Source organism: Toxorhynchites rutilus, chromosome 1 (genome assembly GCF_029784135.1).
Source record: "Toxorhynchites rutilus septentrionalis strain SRP chromosome 1, ASM2978413v1, whole genome shotgun sequence".
NCBI lineage: Eukaryota > Metazoa > Arthropoda > Insecta > Diptera > Culicidae > Toxorhynchites > Toxorhynchites rutilus.
The window spans coordinates 86,392,144-86,413,935 of record NC_073744.1 but is presented as its reverse complement, the minus strand read 5'-3'; the positions used below and the strand labels follow the sequence as shown (position 1 = coordinate 86,413,935).

At 39.0% G+C, this 21,792-nt stretch overlaps 1 protein-coding gene across 2 annotated transcripts in view; it reads left to right on the top strand.

Annotated features, from left to right (window-relative positions):
• The first annotated feature begins 7,259 nt into the window (after nucleotides 1–7,259).
• LOC129763395 (uncharacterized) overlaps nucleotides 7,260–21,792 on the top strand; it is a 123,949-nt gene continuing 109,416 nt past the window's right edge. For both annotated transcript variants that reach the window (XM_055762420.1, XM_055762419.1), the window contains exon 1: nucleotides 7,260–7,737. The gene's annotated coding sequence lies outside the window, so the exon portion shown is untranslated. The remainder of the gene's footprint in view (nucleotides 7,738–21,792) is intronic.

The following is a 21,792-nucleotide window of genomic DNA, read 5'->3' as shown; positions in this document are numbered from 1 at the left end:
GAAACAGGGAGATATCGGATGTGATACCAAAGAGACATCAATGGAGTACAGGAACCTCTACGAGATCACAACGGGAGAGGAGCTAAGAAAATACACTACGATAGACGATGCCAGCCACCGGCTATCGCTGTTTAAATATTCAGTCGTGGAACGTTGAAGAAACTGGCACTGTGTCTTGAACATTTCTTGGGCGGCTTGCCGGACACTTTTCTACAAATCGCTCGGATAATTCTCTCCACTGATCGCAAAAGCAGTCTACACGGTAACGGATAACCGCTATTCTACATGATGATTTTCATTGTGCGCGTTTAATTTTCCGTTACAAAAGTGCTTTTATTTCCGATCTTTCCTTTTTTTCTTTTTTTCCCTTTCCCACTTCTTTGCAATTCTATATTTTTTTGTCCAGAGGGTGACGCATTTCCGGTCAGTTCAAAAATCTCAGGGAGATTTAACGAGGAACGAACCCGAATCACGGAATGATGCAACTTTCCTGCCGTACTTAAGATGGCACTAGTCGCATGCTGTCGATTCTTTTGGGATTAACATCATATTACAACCGTGATCCCAAGAGCAGTGCCTTACAAAGTCATTCTCGGTGGAAAATCGTTACTCAATAATGAACCTACTACAGGATCTTTCAGATTAAACGCCCACGCAAAAAAAAATCGAACAGCTCCTCATAAAATTTATTTTTCGCTCCGTCGATGGTAACACTGCATTTCCAACTTCGGGACAATAATAGTTGGCTACTTGTTCAGTCTGACCGGATGGTTTTAAGTGTCAAGTTTGTAAAGATTCTGAGAGAGCATAATCGGTGACGTATTGTTAGCACGTCACTTACTTGGACTGTTGTAGCCTGTCGATAGGAACACAATCCATGAGGATAACGAGGAAGAAATCATGACGGTGATGGTAAGCCAAATCCCACTGTTCCCGATCCATTTCCTTATCCATACATCCCCTAACTTAAAGTTCACAGTCCTATCTCTACATTAGCTGTCATTTGTGAAATGGCTCTCCTCGGCGAAAACCCGTAAACGACAGCCATGACGGGGCGAAGAGTCCTGATGGTGGATACGCGACGAGTGACTAGTTCTTCTGGATTGAGCCGTGAGTGAGTCAACACGTTAATCGACATTCTCATTTGATTAGTTTGTTGAAATTCGCCATCTTCATTGTAGTTCCGCGAGTGGAAGTGGTGTACTAAGTAGAGGCATCCGTTGACCGCCGCAGTCAAACGTGTCAACCGGAAGAGGTCGTGGGTGGACCGCGAGGATAACCGCCAAGGAGTCATCGAGTCCCCACAAGTGGAAGCAGCTTCCTTCAAGACGTATCCTGAACTGACGGGAGTGGTCGGTGGAGGTAAGCCTGAACCTGATTGTGACCTGAATCAGCGTCCTCAGCGAGCGTGAGAGGAGCGATTAGGTGCAATCAGTTCCTGTATTTGACGGGTGAACGTTGTGTCACCGTGATATTCTCTCTTTTCGTTGCAAACGCCCTGCCCTCATAGCTCAACCGACAACGCGAGCTGCTTTCGAATAAGAGATGTAGAACGAACAAAAGATATCCGCACATGCTTTCGCATGTGACCAATAAGTTTATCAAATTAATTAGATTAGTTATTACTATACGAATTAAAAATCACTAAATTCAACTACACTTTATATCTGCCGAATAAATCCAGTTACAAGTTGTACAATTTACGAGAACGTGTGTTTTGAGTGAAATCGCATTACTCGAAACTTGAAACTAATGAAACTTTGTCCTTTTATGGTAAGAATTTCAATATCTCTCGTGGTAAATGGCCCAAAAAAGTGTGATCTTACGTCTTGTGAAGAAGTTCGAGGAAACCTGTAGTGCTCTCGATAACAAGGTGGCAAATGTGGCGCCAATGGAACCCCGCGCACGCGCAGTTGCAGCAAAGCGTCCGCGCCAATCCCCACACCAGTCTCTCATGGCCATGCCCAAATTCAAACGTTTCATCTTCCAACAAGACGGAGCGAAGCCTCATACCGCCGATGAAACCTTGTTGTTTCTGTGTAGAGTTCTCAGAGATCGCGTCATCTCCAATCGAGTCGCTGGACGCTGGACGGCGAGGGATCGAATGTCTTTTTCAAGGCTGGTGGAATAGCTGAAAAGAAGAAGTTTTCGCTAAGGGTCTTCCTCAAGGCTAGAGACGAATGAACTGAAAAAGTATGAAGTCTCTATAATTCAAGAAGAATAAGAAGGAAAATTTTCAAACTCTTTCTCTACTCAAAACAGCCAACATCGTTTATTCTGCTCGTTTTGTGTCATCTTCGTTTCCTCTCGTGCTGTGGATAGTCATTAGTTCTGGTACACGGAATATTGGCCACAAATCATATTGGCCATCAAATGAAAATTGATCATCAGCGCGCGCTCAAAGAAAACTCGTATAGTTTCTTGATACGAAACGCACCGAAATCCGGAACAAGTGAACCCAAGATCAGCACGGCGCAGAATGCAGATACCAAACATCCCTTCTCACTTGTGTGCGCCTCAACAGAGTCCTCATTTCTTTGTGTTTTTTAACCTTAAACTTACTCTAATCGGTCCAAACAATCTTCTTCCAAAAGTAAGTATGACCGTCATCATTCTCCTTGAACCATTTTGCTCGAGTTTTGGTGTCAGAGGATTTTGTTCATTTCAATATAAATCATGCAAAATGCATACTCTAGTTGCAAATCATGACGATGTACCAAAATTGTATAAAAATGTCAAAATGATGATGATCTTTATACAGATACACAGTTGCATGTTAACTCTTTGCGGTCGTATTCAATTTGGACATGGGTGTCATACTGGTTGGAATTATTTTTACTTAAAAGAGCAGTGATGCATAATTTGTATGATAATGAAAGATAAACAAGATTTTTTCAATTCGTTGTGAACTTTAGATGTGTATCTACTGAATAATGTGTTTTAAAATGCTGTTTTTATATTAAAAAAATATTCTAAAACTCTCGTTTGTGTGCCATCTTTCGACACAGTCCCTCAAAATAAGGTCCTGGTTTTTTACTACAATTGTGCACGGTAAAAAAGGTTTGGTGACTGAGAACAGACATAAGAACGCGAAGATTTAATTTTTCACTTGCATTACTTTTTTCAAAAATGTACACTTTTGCGAGGAGTTAAAAATTGAGCAATTTAAAAAAATAATACATTACGTGTCACTTCTTTACAAAATCAACAACAAATTTCGCACGAATTATAACAATTTTATAATTTGTAGACCATCCTTAGTTTCCAATCAATCTAAACAACGTATTCGACCAAGCTTCGGCATGTGGAAATTTGAATCTCGCTCCACGCAGAGGTAGCTGCTCGTTTAAGCTCAATAAAACTCCCTACTGCTTATTCTTCGGTAGTTCTATTCTTCGTGCGATCAATCTACATAAGTTATGAGAACTGGTAAAAAAGCAGGGTAGTCCAGAATAGAAGCCCCAGTCCTATAAACTATGTAAAGGACTTCCGACTTTAATGAAATGATGCTTTTTTCTGTTGGAATAACACGGTGGTTTCGACGCAAAAACGGCAGCAAATTATTCAAGAATACTTCCTCGAACTGCTATTAACATTCTTCGTTTTAAAGAGGCTTTAAACTTTTCAGTTCATTAGCCTCTAAATCCTTGAACTCCTAATTTCTTATTCGCGTGAGTGGAAAAAAACAGTCCCTTCTGAGAAATAAAATCAAACATTACATAAATTTGGAATGGAATAAGGGTGCAGTCGAGGTGTTTACTTGGTAATTTTTAATAAAAAAATATTCAGGAATGTCCACGTGGACAACAGGGAGAGGGGCGATGAACTTAGTAATTGAAGTTTTACCCCCTTCTTGTTAACACATCTTTATCTCTGCTATCATTATAAAACTGCGTATTCCATTATCTTGAGAACCCACAAAATGGCGGACTGCATATTCTCTCAAAATCCCATCAATATGGATATCAAATGAAAAGGGCTTGACTAGTAGAACACAGTTATTTATGAAAAAATGCAAATAAAAAATGACCGCCACCACAAAATGGCGCCATATATTTTTACCAAAACCCCATCAATATGAGTATCAAATGAAAGGGTTTGACTAGCAGTTATTTATGATAAATGCAAATTCAAAATGGCCGCCACCACAAAATGGTGCCATAAATATATTTTTTTAAAACCCCATCAATATGAGTATCAAATGAAAGTCGTCGAATATACAGTATATACAGACACTGGAACACCTCCGACGTCGAGTTTGTCTTGTCAGATGTAACCTGGCGCCAATAATATTGCAACACGTCGACGCTCGTTCGCACACTTCGCGTGCAACTGAAACTCTCAAAAACGTGAAGTTTGAATTAATTCCACCAATTCCCCGTATTCTCCCGACCTTGTCTTGCGATTTTTTTCCTCTACTAGAGAGAGAGACCTTAAGGAGAATCATTACAGCTCTGACAATGTGGTGATAGTAGCTATCCCGTCCTGGATTCCAGAATGTCGGATGAATTTATCAGTGATGGTATGAAAAAACTTGTTACACGTTCGGAGAAATGTGTAATGCTTAAAGGGTGACTATGGCGAAAAATAATACATGTTTTAAAGGTTAAGATTTGTTTTTTACCCAACCTTGCTATTTGTTTTTGTTCGTTTTCTACAAGCGTGTATGTGCATTATTTATCAGCCTTAACCCATATGTTATTGAAAAAAAATTCTTCTGTGCATATGGTCGAGTTTCAATAATGACGGAGTTATTATAAAACTATATATATATAAACAATTTTCCTAATTCTATGGTTACTAACAGTTCGGCTGAAAAGATCATAAGGTTGGCGTCTAGATGGCGCCTCTTGCAAAAATCTACTTGACTATCACAAATCATCGTCTTTCAATGAATACGTGCAGTGTTGCCACATATACAGAATATTCTGTATTCTGAAGATTTTTCGCCAAATTTCAGATACAGAGTCTGTATATACAGAATTACAGATTTTCAGCAAAAATACAGAATTTACAGATTTTTTTTAAGTTCAATTTTAAATATTAAATTTATTACATTGAATACATAGATACCTAAGTTATGTAAGATAGAATTGTAAGTTATGTATGACCATAATCAATCCGCCAATCGTATATTGACTCATTTAAACGATTTCATGACTAAACCGATTATCTTCATCTTCTTCTTGGATGGCACTAACGCTCCAGTGGAACTTTTGCATTCTCAACGTAGCATTACTTGCGTCATTTTTATTAGTAATACTTGGTTGAGATTTCTATGCCGAATAACACGCCTTAAATGTACTCTGGAGTGGCAAGCTCTGGAATACGCGTTACCACAGTGCAAGCCGGAAGAATTTTCTTTGACGAAAAATACCCCGGCCAGAACGGGAATCGAACCCGAACCCCCGGCATGATAGTGTGGGACGCTAACCACTCGGCCACGGGAGCACTAGACCGATTATACTGTTCCTAAACTTTGTTCTACAACTCATCAATAACGTCATTCGCACTTTTCAATCAGAAAGTTCTCAATTTTGCGTAGATGTATTTATCATTTTCCGAGTTATTTATTACGCTGTTGACAGCTGGATACCTTACTGGTGGTTTCGGTTCTGAAGCAACAGGGTGCCGCAAAACGATGAATATTTTGAAACTTTAGGACAATATCTAAAGCATTACATAGAGTTTTTTTTAAATTCCGAAAATTGCCAAAATGGCGACCATTTTTGCTAAAAATGAGTTATTTTTCATGGCAAATCGCAGTTTAGAAGCTCATAAAAAATCGAAAAAATGAGCTATCAAAGCGGCTATGTAAGGATCTAGATTATTCATTTTCACATGCTGATGAGAAAAACACGTTCAAAAATTCGCACAGTAATACTTAATATATCCCTTGAGGTGACCTCATACTTTTGACTGTTACTTTCCAACGAAATCACATATCAAACAATTTTTTCAGGACAACATTTCTGAGGACATAAGCTTCCCAAAAATGTAAAAAAACGACTTTTTCGGCCTTCCAGACTGGCGTCACCCCTTAAAGTACGGATGTCCACTGTGCCATGGCACGCCGTTTCTGTGCCATTTTTGTTTGGCACGGCGCGGCCCTGTGCTAAATCGCACGCACTCTACACCGGACACGTAGCATGACTTTCCTCACATGATGACCGTCTTTAGATGTATCTGATGGTGGTTTAGTTTACAAATCCCATAGCTTTTTCGTTCAACATTATTGCTAATCCGTTTTTCATCACCATAATTTGCTTATAGAACCACTTGTTTTTTTTGCGTTTATGAACTCGCGGAAGGAAATGCGATTCATTGAATGTTCCAGTGAAATTGTGTGACCGATGGCTTTTATCTAACTGTCGATGTATTGGGTGGTCTGGAAAGTTCGTGCCGCAACAGATGATGACCCAAACGAGACGCTGATCCCCCGTACAAAACACGTGTATTAGAAAACTTACCACAGATATCTAATCTGTTGGCGAATTTCGGTTGCATGTTTACACACTTGATAAGTCTTTTCATAACTCGTGGATGATTCATTGTTAGGTAAAGGTCAAACTTAGTATAATACTAGAACAATCACAATAACTTAACAAGTTCTACATCTACAAGAAATGCAGAGTCAGTGAATAATCGATCTATCCTATTGATAATACAAAATTGAAAATTGAATGGCTCACATGATATATTTTATCGGTCACGGTTATAACGCATGCATATCCTTTCCTATGCATTTCAATCGTTTTTATATTTGCTTATTTATTTATCAATGTTTGCACAATCTAATCAAATCGACCATAAACATAAAAGGTAATGAAACTCAAAATCATACAATTGAAACGCAATCATGCGTCTCCACGAACATCGGATATCGGGAGGACAATACAAAGCAGCGTGAAAATGCTGCTGCTCTCGATGGAATGCTGTTCTGGATACTGTCCAGCAGCGGCTGTTCCATTCTATCCTCTCCTCTCGGATGAAAGCACATCAGCGTTAGCGGATAATTTCCGCTCGCTAGATCTCACCACCATTTTGCGCTTTCATCACCACATCGTACATGGGATAGATATGCTGCATCCACCCCCAGAAGAGGCTGCAAGAGAGTAAGAGGAACGGTTGTATCCAACAACAGGACGACCGTCAGCCTCGGAGGAGAGTGCAATTGGATGCCTTTATCTCCCTCTCTTTTATCCTGAAGTGGAAAATCTCATCTTTCCACAGCATCAATTTTCAGTTGAGTTTGTACAGTCACGGAGGTAACACGGGAGCCTCGCCCAAGGATCTCTGTGCTACACAAAGGATCATAAAACCCATTTGATGGAGACTACTTTCTGAATATATTCTATGCAGGATAAGCATTTTCACTTCAATCGTGTGTAATTTTGCTAAAGTTCGCGAAACGTTTCGAATCAAATTCCGTGCAAATCTAAGCGCCGAAAGTAAACGTGGAAAATGATTTGAAAATGATTTTTTCACTCGTTCCGTCTTTCGCTTGTTAGTCACATAACGGTGGTAAAATCGCGGTCTGCAAAAAATCGCAGGAAGAAAATTGAAGGCGACAGAAGCATAAACTAACCAAGAAACGAGTAATTTTCTCGCCTTCTTACAATCCGCCGTGTTGAATAGTGGTTCCGCGTTTTTGTGTGTGTATATTTCTTACAGGTAAACAGAACCTTGAAACGTGGAAAAGAGGATTTTACCAAAGTGTGTTTGTCATAATGATCAGTAAGTTGAAACATTTTCTTATTTCATTATCCTTCAAACGTAAGCATAGCCAATGCTATCATGTGCTGAACACCGATAAAACATTCGATCCTGATGCAGCTAATTTCAATGAATAAATTTGATTAGTCAGCGAGTGAGTTGAAATTTGGCATCTGAAGGCACTGACGATGCAAAATGTCATTATTGTTGCAATTTTTGCTCCTTCCGACGGCTTCATGACCAAACCGTGCCTCTTTTCTGTCCTGATTTTGAGAATGTCTCTTTCACTCACTAATTCGCTTGAAAGGATTTCCTAGATAGGCAGAGAAACGACAAGGCTGTATTAAAGTGGATTTGGTTCTCTCTTCAATTGAGCAAATCTCACCACCGTGTTGCTGCTACTCACCATCGCTGCAGGCCCAGACGTGCTTTTCGTGGAAAAAATACAAGATTTGGGTTCGTCCTTCCACAAAAAAAGGTAGTGACAGACAATATTTATCCTGACGCCGAAGTTTTTCTTCCTGGTGTGTGTCAGAATAAATTAATCGGAAAACCCCAATAACGTATTAGGTCCTCGGGACGTCTCGTTCTATGGCTATACCTGTTTTTCTATGTGTGTCAGCAACTCTCTTTGAGTATTGAATGTTCAACCTTCACAAACAAGTGGTCTGCGATGTGAGGTGGTTTTGGAAAGTTTCGCTTTTCAGATCAGTGTTACGAACATATGGATAATTGAGGTTATATTAGTGCACAATTCGCATTGGAACAAAGAAAAACAAATCAAAGGGCATCGCCAAAATGATTCCAAAACTCAAAGAAATATATGATGGAGTCAAAAGTCTTCTGAATTGTGTGCTCTACTTTCTCCACTTTAAATATTACTTTAAAAAAAATCCTTCGTCGAAACAATCTCTAGGTACATGTAACAAAGGCTGTCAACAGCAATTTCCCGGAAGAGAGAATGAAATAACGCGGCGCGGATACATCTGTTGCTTCACTATCTTATTCGAATTATCTCATTCTGTAGAAGAGAAACGATTCACCGATGTAACGACCGAGGTGAAAATGTGATCGACAAATACGGTTAGACAATCGTTACCAGCTGTCGCGTCGTTCAACTGAAGATGCAATCACGAGTGATTTAATTATATGCACACCTACCCTTATGTGACGATGACGATAAGACGATGAAAATCGAACCTTCTTTCAATCTGACAGCATGCTGATCAGTTCAAGTAGAATTTCCCTGCTTGTAACATTGTGTATTCCTTAGACTAGTCTTCCATATGAAAACCCCGGTGTGGAAAATCGAAAAAATCGAATTTTGGTTTTTTGGAAGCTCATGCCCTCAGAAATGTTGTCCTAAAAGGATTTTTAGATATTTGATTTCGTTGGAAAGTTACAGCCTAAAGTATGAGGTCACCTCAAGGGGTGTAGTATTGCTGTACGAATTTTTGAACGCGTTTTTCTCGATACCATGTTTTTTCAACTGGTGGTATCGATATCTCAGGATCTACTCGACCGATTCGGCTGAATTTTTTGATCAGTATTCAAAAATGAATCATCTAAAGCGTTACATAGCCGTTTTTTGATATCTAATTTTTTTAATTTTTTATTAGTTTATCAACAGCGATTTTTCATTAAAAATAACTCACTTTTAGCAAAAATATCCGCCATTTCGGCAATTTTTTGAATTCCCAAAAACTCCTATAAAACGCTTAAGGTATTGTCCTGAAGTTTCAAAACATTCTATGGAATTCGTTCTGTTACACTCCGTTACTTCAAAACCGATATCGCCAGCATCTGCGCATTCAGCTGTCACCAGCGTAATAATCATTATTCGTGCACTCAAAAAATGGATACATCTTCAAATATATCTTAAACAATAATCAAAATACCCGAAAACTTCACTTTATTCCTAACCTCCGAAAACAAATCAGGAAAATTTGTTACTTTCCGACCTTCCAAACAGAGGTCAATTTGATCAAACTAACGTTCACAAGTGTTTTGATATGGTGTCCATTCCCCATAATCATCTACAAGCTATTTATATTTCCGACTGAATATGGATATAGTCAGTCAGATAGTCAGCTGACTATCCTCAGTTGACTATGATTATGCCGAGCCCTGGTTGGAATGAACAAGGGATATCATACTAAAAATAGAATCCTGAAATTGATCAACGTCTCCGAGATCGAATTGAAATTTCAACTGCCGTACGAATATAAGTTTGAGTCAATTTTCATAAATTCCCAAAATAAGAATTGGAGAAATAAAAAATATTTTTCTAAAAACAGATAGCATACCTTTTTTACTCTCGTGTGACACTATAACTTTATCTAAATGGAATGTTTCGAATACTTGTGTTTGACTTTCGAAAGTAGTGGAAAGAGATTTACATGGTGGCGTGCGAAATCGCGTTTGTTTTTAGGCCTCTTCCGAACCACGAAATGGATAACCCTTTTCAACCAGCTCCATTCAGCGGCAAATGATTGAAGTGTCGTTGTTTGAATTTCCGCAATCTCTTACCTAGAATTTCGCGGGATCTCCCATCAAGCGAGGAATGCATGATTGTATTATCATGGAAGGTCAAAACACGTTCGGGCAAAGCATTTATTTGATGTTGAATGCCCACGATAGGGATCTGCATTCTACCTTCTAGCATTAAGAATGGATGAGAGACCCTTTTCAAAATGCCACACAGATGCCTTCCAAACTACAAAATCCGAGCAATAGTCTCAGTGTTCGTTAACTATGTTGAGACACTTGCGGCGAGTGAGAGCAACGTTGAATATAATTGGATTAAACAAAGGGAATAAGGAATGACTGAACGTCATATTTAACGTTCTCCATAATTTTATAAAGTTGCACGTCCCATTGAGGTTGTCATCACTATCACTGGATTTAGAGAAGCAATGATGTGTTCCCAATGAACACATTTTTTTCAGGATAGTTGTCCGGTATTCTAGTAACATGTACTGCTCATCGTATTCTTTCAACTTTGGCCACTTTATGGATACTGGGATAGTCAATCAGGTATCTGTTCGTTGTGGACAATACTTAACTACTGATTGTGATAGATATACTCGTACACTTGAAACAACTTTATATTTTGAACCAATATGAAAATTGTTTCAGTTAGAATCTGTACGCAATTTCACTACAGTCCTTTTACTAGTTGGATCTGGAATGTTTTTATGTTTGGAATTGTTTGGAAAGTTCTTCTCTTTCGGTGGTGAACGTTTCATTGTATTGTGTATCGTTTGTTGTTTACATTTTAACATTTTGTAACAGATGGCAAGACTATGAGCACAGGCTATGAATATGAGCTCAAAAATTTATGGGTATGAAATACTCGTGATTCTAACTGAAGTATGCATGATTCCGACAACTTCAAGATGAGATTGGGACACAATCGCAAAGACAAGCAGTTGCCACATATGAATTTAGCATAAACGAAAATATGCAACAATACTTCTATGTACTTTTGGTAGCGATATGCGACGAGCCTTGCGGCGTATGGACACCGGCAAAGGAATACATTACAAAGAACAATCAACAAATTTTTTCGCCGAAAATGAGGTGATATTCCCTCAGGGTTAATCCGTCCCACCATAATTAGTACTGTTGTTTCGCGAATATCATTTACTATTGGGAATTAGGATTGGGCGATCTTGGATCAATTTTTAGAAGATCGATCTTTTCCATTTCGGTTTCAGATTTTCTGGATCGATTGTTTGCACTCGGAAAAAACGAGAAGATCGATCTTTTTCCTTCGATTTTTTCCGATCTTAGAATTATTTTAAAGTGTACATCGATTTCAATCTCACCATTTGACAACAATTATAAAAATAATGTCAACATCTGCAAAGCTTTCGAGGATGTCAAATTAGTGATAGTGAATAGTATTAGGTGATCTTATTAAGATCGATGTTTAGAAGATCGATCTTTTCCTTTCGATTTCCGATTTTCCGGATCGATTCTTCCTACTCCAAAACAATCCCAATAATTGATTTTTTTTTCTTTTCGATCTTTCTGATCTTAGGAAAAAAATGGAAATTTGTTTTTCAGTGAAAATTCATTTTAATCTCACCAAAAACCACATGACAAATTTCATAAACATTGGCTTCCTTTCAAGTTTGTCAAATTAGTGGTCGTAAATTTAGGAGAAGTAGTTTTGTAAGGTTGGTCATTACAAAACAAGTAGTTACGAGTTATATTCCATCACATTCACTATGCTGACAGTGAAAATTGAGACGAGATGGGATAGTGACATCAGGTCCTGGGGCTACTACAAAGATTTCGACTAAATGCCAGACATATGATACGTTTGAATTCAACGGGATTATTGTCAGCGGAGTTCTGGATGAATACCAGTTGTTGAGTTTCTTATAATAATTTTCAATTAATTAATTTAATTAAATAATTCCTTGACGGTTCAAGATTAATGCCCTGGAAAATACATTTTTCTGGGCTTTCAAGTTTTTTTGTAACCTCCATTCTGAGAAACTAAAATACCTTTGATGTTTGAATAGAAATGTGAAATGTTTACTTCATGTTCAAAGAAAAGACAACTCTTGTAAAGAACTTGTCAAAAATTGGAAAAAAAATCAATGTTTCAAAGATCAATTCTTTGGTATCGATTTAATCAATGAATCGATCCTTGTGCCGTTTAGAAAATCGATCCATCGAGATCGATCTTCATCTGAAGGTCGCCCAATCCTCTTGGGGATACGGGTGATACGAACATGTTAAGAAAGAATTCGATAGTTTCTTTGGATACTTATGTTTTCAAAATCTCAAATGCCGTTACTTGCAGTTTAATAGACTGTTTTTCGAATGAACTGGTTAAATATTCCACAGAAAGTGTTTTCCAATATGTTTTACTGTTAATAGACCGAAAAGTAGAACATTTTTTGTGATGTGTATAAAACGAACATATAATGGGGGTTAAACGGACTGTTTTGTAATATACAGGGTTTTCCATTTCGGGCTTCCGAAAGTATACAGCCCTGCGCTGACAACCGTTTGACATAGTTGTTAACCAAAGCGTCATATCGTTGAATGTCTGCCATTTTACAATATGGATCGTTTTAGCATCGCACAACGTGTTAATTTTGTTAAATTATACTATAAAAATAATGAAAAACCGACAAATGATTTTCGAGCATTACGGACGGATCGCTATCACATGGACACAATCGCTAATGTAGTGCGTAAATTCGAACAAACTGGATCCGTAGCGGATATTGTGAAACCTGTGCATCATCGTAATGTGCGTTCGGCCGAAAATATTGCTGCTGTTACTGCCAGTGTGGAGGATGACCCGAATGTTTCGATTCCACGGCGTGCTCAGCAATTGGGTTTGTCAAACACATCATTGTGGCGAATTTTGCATTTGGACTTGCACCTACATCCATATAAAGTCCAACTGGTACAAAAATTAAAGCGTGGTGACCATGGAATGCGTCGGGTATACGTCGATTGGGTGAACGAACAACAGCAGCAAAATGCGGAATTTTCGCATTAAATTTTCTTCAGCGATGAGGCACATTTCGAGCTCGGTGGCTATGTGAACACCCAAAATTTCCGTATATGGGGCTCGGAAAATCCACACGTGATTGTTGAGAGGCCATTGAATCCGCCAAAAGTCACTGTTTGGTGCGCATTATGGTCTGGTGGAGTCATCGGGCCGTATTTTTCTTGAAAATGAGGACGGCGAGACGGTAACTGTGAATGGTGAGCGCTATGGCCGCTTGTTCACCGATTTTTTTTTGCCACAAATTGAAGATATGGATACGGATGACATGTGGTTTCAGCAGGACGGCGCCACGTGCCACACAACACGACCGAACACGGCCATATTGCGAACGAAATTTTAGGGACGCATAATTTCGCGTTTTGATGATGCCAATTAGCCGTCCAGATAATGGGATTTGAACCCGCTAGACTTTTGACGTAGGACTACGTCTAACCGGAAGATATAGGGGGTGAAATGGAAATCCAGGCACTGAACAAGTAGGAAAAAATGCAAGATTTGGAACGCTTATAACTCGAGCATTTCTCAATAGATCGCAAAGGTTTTTGCATCAATTGATAGGAAATATATCTACGCATCTATCATAACGAATAACATTTCATTTTTCTTGAGATAAATAATTGAATAATTGTGAAATATCAAGCATTGTCAAAATGCACTATGTGCCCATTTTTGATTGGTCCATTTTGTGCTCCTCAAATCGTACCGACCAAAACGGGCAACCAGAACAGCAGCGAAATAGAATGAAGCACGATTGGAAAGGAAAAAGAAAAAAATGAACGAAACATTGGTCGCAGTCCCACACATGCGTAATTCTCGAGCCAGCCAGTCAGCTTAAAAATCCCCGCTCCGCTGCCGTAACGATCATTCTCATTCAAACCGTACACCACATCGGTTCGCATCACAACACATCAACAAACCAACCCAAGCAGCCATGTCTGGACATGGTAAAGGAGGAAAAGTGAAGGGAAAGGCAAAATTCCGCTCGAACCGTGTTGATCTGGAGTTCCCCGCAAGGGTAGCTAGGCCGAGCGCGTTAGTACCAGTGCACCAGTCCACCTAGCCGGCGTTATATAGTTTCGGCCGCCGAAGTGATCGAGTTGGCTGGTAGAGCTGCTCGCGACGATAAGAAAAACCGCATTCAGAACAGAACACATCAAGACAACAACAGGCAGTTGCAGCGAGTGGCGAGTGGCAAACGCAATCGCAAAACGGCATCAGGTAGCAGAAGAAAAAAGTTTGTTCTTTATACAAACTGCTTTGGTGGCAAATCCAGAACAAGGCGGCATCGAGGGCGTTCGAAATGGTTTTTTTTCAAAACCACGAGTACTAAGTTTTCTAAATTGGAACCATTCCATAAAACAAGGCGCTCTTCAGGGCCATTAAACCTTCCAAAAAAGAGTTTAGGAGATACAGTTCAATGCTTTCTAAAACATTATCCAAAATAATAATAAAACACAAATTGATTTTTTCATAATTTGTTTGCCAGGATCTGATGAGTATGTGAATTTGGCAGTTGTTCTGAGCTTATTGATAGTTGGGGACTTTCCTGATTATTCAATTTTCACCAATTCTTAAATTGTTTCCAGATTGAAAGTACAGTAATTTACAATTAGTTCGACATTTAGCTAATTGGACGGACATGTAATGCGACTTATTTAGTTGGACATTTTTGTAAACATAGAGATCCAAATTATGACCCCAAATTGAAAGTCGACACTGTACCACTGTCATCGTAAATATTCAATTACAGGTTGAAATCGCCTCCAATGCGACACTGAGTGGCGCTTCGGCACGTCGCATTGAATGTAATTTACTGTACCACTTGTCCCAAGCTGGATGGGAAAAAATTTTCCAACTGTGGAAGCTGTGGCGAGTGGCAAACGCAATAGCTAAGCAGGAAGGTATAACCAAACAAGATGGGAAATCGAGTGATAACAAAAACACAACACCAAAGGTTCTTTTCAGAACCATCAACATATTCATAAAGAGTAAACAGTAAACTAATCCATTTTTCAGGTAGATAGGTAGGTATTCACGTATTCAAAATGAAACGATATATTTAAAATATATATTTAACAAAAGCTGTCCCCTTTGTATTGTCCTACGTCACTCCGGTTATGTCCCCGGCATTACCCACCCGTCTTTTTTTGTGGGGTTATGCGAAAGACCGTGTCTATGCCAACTCTTCGCAAACTCTTGAACATTTGAAAGACAACACTCGTGAAGTTATGACCGAGATACCGCCCCATATGTGCCGAAAAGTCATCGAAAATTACCTGTTCCGGATCAAGGTGTGCGAGGAAGCCCTAGGTGGCCATTTGAATGATGTTGTAGTTCACACATAATGGCATAAACCAAACTTTAATTTGAAATAAAAGTTTCATCGAAATTCGAATTCTAAGTGTGTTTTATTTCAATTTACTTTCGGAATTTAAAGTTGGATAACCCTGTACAAATCACACAACTTGATCTCTCGTGAGAGGAACAATTTTTATTCAACCAAGGTGTGATATTATTTCGAATGTCCGTTAAACGTTGAGAAAGAAGTGTTATCGTGCTTTTCAGCAGTATAAACGGACATATCCTCAACTATATCTCTTCAGAATACAGTAAGCTGCAGGGCAGTCTACATTTGGCAATTTGTTTCCGCTTGAAGACGCAAGGTATTTCTTAGGAATAGAATGAACAGACTTTTCACCAGAGCTGAAATCCATCACCGTCAATGTCACACAAAAGCTGACCATAGTCACTCAATTCCTCTCACGGCACGTGAGATCCAAATATTCAGTAGTGATACTCACTATTTTGTTTCTGACACCTAACCAAATGACGGTTGGTTCCAATGCCTCTCACTGCCGATCGCTCTGTTTACAACTTTACGTTACGAGAGCGGTGGTTTAGCGTATGATGGTAGTAGAAATGAGAGTGATCAGACAGTTCCAATCATTTTTGACAATCGCGACGGTTGTTTAGATTCGTTTGTTGGAGTAGAAGTTGTTGTGGTTGTTAGAGATGTCTAAATTTTTCGTTTATTCGATTAATCGTGGGACCAATATTCGATTCATTCGAACAATTGTCTTTCAGTATTCGATTAATCGAGCGAATGTTTATTTCTTGTAGTATGAACAGACATATATAATAAAAAATATTATGGTGTCATGATTTTAAAAGTTACATTGAATATAATTTTCAAATGAACATGGTGCAGCATAATGGTTTTTGAATGAAATGGTGTTTAAGTATATTGATAAATTTACCATTTCATAATTATTTTGCGGATCATGAAAACGATCCGATTGAAAACCGACAATGCGTGTTTTTTTATTTTGAGTTAATCATTACCAGAACTATTGAAGTTTAGTTAATAAACGTGTGATGAACACAAAAATTTTATTTTTTCATAAAACGAAAGAATTTGCTTCCTTGCTGCATCCGGTGTTCATAGTACCCGGCAAAATTCAACGTCTGCGTCTTCAGACTCGTCGCAATTTTTAACCAGATTCGGTACCAAATCCACAGATTATAACATTCGATAAAACGCCTTGGGATAGCAGTTCGTATAGCTGTTTCCTCACCACTTCCAGCTTCTGTGGACTTTGTTCGAGGACATTCTGATTGGCGGTTTCTCGAAGGAATATTTGCCTGTCGATTTACGGCACCTCTTAGTTGACCGTGAACGGTTACAGTTGTACCTTGCAAGCTTCCAGCATGAGGATAGCGTAATTCTTTTCGTTAGCTCCGAAGGAATGTGCTGAAATGTAAATAGTGTTGTTACATTCAAGAAACAAACAAATGACAATATTACATACAAAATTTTAAGGATATCCTCCTAAGATAGAGCCGGCACTCTTACTCAAGCAACGACTCCTAACAGCGGGAATAACCCGCGAAGTAGAATTGGCGCACAAAATCAATCTGCACGTAGACAAATACTTTTCAATGGTTCTTCTCAGCGCATCCTGGGTATCTTTGGTTAGCTAATCCACTTCGGACAAGACGAGTCTCATATTCCCTCTACCCACTGGGATCAATTTGCTTGATCAAATTCGACACGACCACCCTGTTATATATCACGGCAACCGATGAATTCAACTCGATGTGGTAATTACTGCTGATACTCCTGATTTCCACCTTTCGGTTCGAGGGCGTTGTGAATTCATTATCTCATTGCGTAGCCGTTCCGCGCCCGGTTGGTAAAGTTTCCGCAGCAGACACATGATGCGAGTTTTGTTACTGGCCTGGAAGGGCCGTAGAACATGCGGGAAGTCTCCCTGGGAGCAAAGATTGATCAGATGCGTAACTTGCGTTTTGTGGTAGTCCAGTTTGGATAGCTGGCGCGGTCGGTAGCGGTCAACCCAGAGAGCCATTGTACACAAAAATATTTGATGTTTAATGTATACAAAAATACTTGGTGACTTGTTGTTTTCGTGTTGGCCTTTGTCAAAGTAAATGTCATCACCTCCAGAGATGCCGATGTTTTATTTTGAAAGTCTTCGACATATATTTTTGTAACTTCGAGAATAGCAAAGCAATGTATGAAAAAAGGGGTTATTAGCGCAGGGAATCAAGTCGTAAAGAGTAGAAATACCATATCCCTGCAGCCTGCAACTGAAAATATAAGTCTGCAATAGGATAGGCAGGATATCAAACATCAGTAAAATTGCGAACATGTCTACAAATTTAGCATCGTTGCAATGATGAGAAACAAATTTGGTAAAAAAAAATCGAAGTCGAACGGGTTTCAAATGCTTCATTTTGCTAATTTCAAACCCGATCGGGATCCGCAATAGAGGGGATAATCAAGGTGTGTCCTTCCACAAACTAAGTACTAATACAAATGACACGTGTAATACTACGTAGAGTCGGCGAAGTGCCACTAAAACATGGGTAGTAAATATGGGTAGTAAATATGGGTAGTAAATTCTAAGGAATTTCCGGTGAAATTTAGTTTATTCGATTTGATATATTGTACAAACCATTAGTTTGGCCGATTGTTCACATATTCTAGGAGAGGTGAACAGATATTTTGTTCAATCTTAGAAATTAATTAGCATAGAAATTACTTTGATGTTTGGGGGCAAAGTGGTCATAGGTGGATAACAACTTACAATGTTCTGTTTACTAAAGCTGATATACCGCATCACATTCCGCTTTTGAAGAGGATCCTTTTGTGGACTAAAAAACGCATAAATCTATCCCATTAAGCTTGATATGTGCGAGAGCCCACTTTGCACCCACTAGGTGACACTTTACCTACAAGCAAAAAAAAAAGGTTCCATTTTTCACCTAATGATTAAAAGTGTACTATTCTGAATTGTTATAGTGAAAGCCGTTTGCTATCTTGAATAACAATGAGTTGAGCTATAATATTCTTCGATAAACGGGAAGTGAAGCGGTATGTGGGCGCCGTAAATGGTAATATTCCTTAGGGTGACCACTAAGCCCCCACTTCCTCTACATGTATTTAATCTTAAACGCATTGATCCCAAACCCAATCAAGTCTGCTTCGTGTTTCAGTTGGGTATTTAAGTCCGCAACCGTCACATCAAATCTCTCAATATTGTAGAGAAATTGACTAGACTTGTTGAATTTCGTGCCCTGTATGTTGAAGGCCGCTACCCGTATAACAATACTGGAGTGCCACGTTGGAGAGCAGACAAGGGAGTCCACCGCCTTGTTGAAGTCCCCTGTGCATCTCAAACGATTCCGACAGATTGCCGTCCATCATTACCTGAGTCTGTCTTGTTAGTTCCCGAGGAAAGTCGTGTTCATTCATTTTTTTTCTCCATAGCTGTCGTCAGTCGATTGTATCATATGCAGCTTTGAAATCGACGAAGATGTGCATAGGGACTTGATACTCGCGGCACTTCTGAAGGATCTGCCGCGATGTATAAATTTGATCCGTCATTGAGCAAACGGACATGAATCCGGCCTAGATAAATTCCTGATAAGTTCCCACAAATTTGCTTGCTATTGGTAACATACGGCGAAAAAGGGTCTGAGACAAAATTTTATAGTTACCATTCCTCATACCCGGTTCTCTGTGTATATAAGTCGTTTTGCAGCAAAATAAAAAACTAAAAACTGAACTTGTAAGAAATAACAAAAGTTTTTGAACTCGACCATTTCTTGATAGATCGCAAAGATGTTTACATTAATTGGTTGGAAATATTTCTACGCATCTATCCCAGTAAATATATTAGAAAATTGTATATTTTTCCAACAAACTATTGAATATTTGTAAAATGTCATACATTATGCGAATGAACTAAATCCCACGTTTTTTGACTACTTCTACGATTTCTTTGGGGGTCACATTATTATGCCGGGTGTTCGGGTTCGATTCCCGTTCTGGCCGGGGGGGTTTTCGTCAGAGAAATTTCCTTCGACATGCACTGTGGTCATGCGTATTCTCGAGCTTGCCCCTCGGAATACATTCAAGGCGTGTTATTTGGCTTAAGAAATCTTAACTAAGTATTAATCAATGACGCTAGTTAATGCATACGTCCACAGGGAACGTTAACGCCATTCAAGAAGAAGAAAGGGCCATTCTACGAGAAATGTAATGTAAAATTGTGAGTCACCAAAAACTATTCATTTTCGTGTTAATAACTCCCAATTTAGAGCTCTTGCTTCATTTTCGAAAAAAGGCAATGAAAAACAGTCAATTTGTTGATGTTTTCGATACATATAAACTGTTTAGGACTGCGGAGTGTGATGGTGATATTTATTAGTTGTTTTTGTTGAAACTAACATCAAAAATTCAAAAATATATTTTTCCATTGAGTGTTTACGGGCAGGTAGCAACTATATTGCCACCAACATTTCACGCTAGTCGTTCAGTGGCAACTATATTGTCACCAATTTTTAATTTTTTTTTTGAATTCTGCGTATTGAAACAAAAAATGTTTTGTGTATTCTAGCATGTAAACATGTCGTTTTATTGTAGTTTGCGTTGATTACATGCCTAGTTCTGACGGCCCGTTAGAGGGTTAAAAAAGCAAGCAAAGCAAAGTACTTTTTCTTCCAAAAATCGAATTTTATCAAGCGCATTACAGAATTTGAAACTCACCAGCAGCACCAAGCGATACTGCGGCATAAAAGTGGTCATGTACCTTAGTGTTGCTTTGTTCAAAAGCGAAAAAAATCTGTACCAATCGGTGCTTTTTGTCTAAAATCTGTACTCTGTACCGTACAGATTCTGTGTTTTTGGCAAAATCTGTACCTTACCAGATAAATCTGTACGTGTGGCAACACTGGTTGTGAGCTGCAGAATGCATTCTCAGAACATGCAAAAAGACAACTATGCTTGCATTGGCGTGTGGAAGCAAAGCAAAAGACAAATGTGGAGTTAACTATTGACTTGGACTCCGCTTTCGCATGGATTTGAATTCTATTCGCGGTTCAACCAGCTTGCTTGCGATTTATCTCTAAAATTTTAAAACTGTCTCGTAGTCACATGTTCATACTGAATCTGAGAGTTAATTTGCAAATTAATTTGCTTCACTGCTGTGTGAATGGTTTGCGCCACTCAGTGCAAGCATTCAGTTTACTTACATAACATCTGCACTGAAATATGAATAAGAAGCAACATCATTAACTATATAGTCCCGCGTTCCTCCGATCCTTTTGAAAGTTTCAGACGATAAAATATAACCCATTAGTAAGATTTTGGTATATTAGTTACGGATTTAAGGTTCTGTGTTAAACGGAAACATGTTAGAGGTTTGAGCTCTAGACTAGAACTGGTTTATTTCACATAGTTTCTCATTTTTATATCCGGCATTACTTAATTACGTTTCGCCAAAGGCGGATTTCCTATATCTCTATTAGTTAGCTTACAATCCTTTATTTACCATTTTTCTCATTATTGTTCTTGTTGCTCGCACCTTATGTTCAACTCCACTCATAAGGTTCTGTACAATATCTGGCTTCTTCTGTACGGAAGCCCATTTTTTCTTCATGTATTCCTCTGATTTGACTTCCTTGGGATGCTTCCGTAGTGTCTGATTCATAATAGCCCATTATTTTTTATCGGCCTTAGTCCCTGTGCGTTGGGGGCGGGGAGTTTCATGTCGTTGAGTATGAAAGTGACCCTGTTGGCTTCGTACCACTCCAAAACATTCTTTGAATAGTGGGAAGAAGCTAGATCCGACCAGAAGATCGTAGGGCCCTTGTGTTACTTCAACAGAGAAAGCAGACGCTGAAGTAGATCAGCCCGTTCACAGTCCCGGTAGTCACGAACGGCGCATTCCGTTTACTACATGGGCAGATCGCTCTCCAAATCATGTATTACTTGGCAAACTTTAAAAGTTTCTGCTTCCTTACTTCCTCTGGAACATCAAACTTGTGCTGGATTGACATAAGTCTCATCATCCATGACGAGTCAATGAGGCTTCGTCAGCATCTGGGCCCTGTGACTTTCGCACCGTATTTTGCCGTTCGTCACGACCTGGAGCGTTCTGCACTTTGTACGTCTGCAGTTCCTCCTGGTCCTTGGCTCTCTGAATGAAATACTTGGACAGATTCAACTA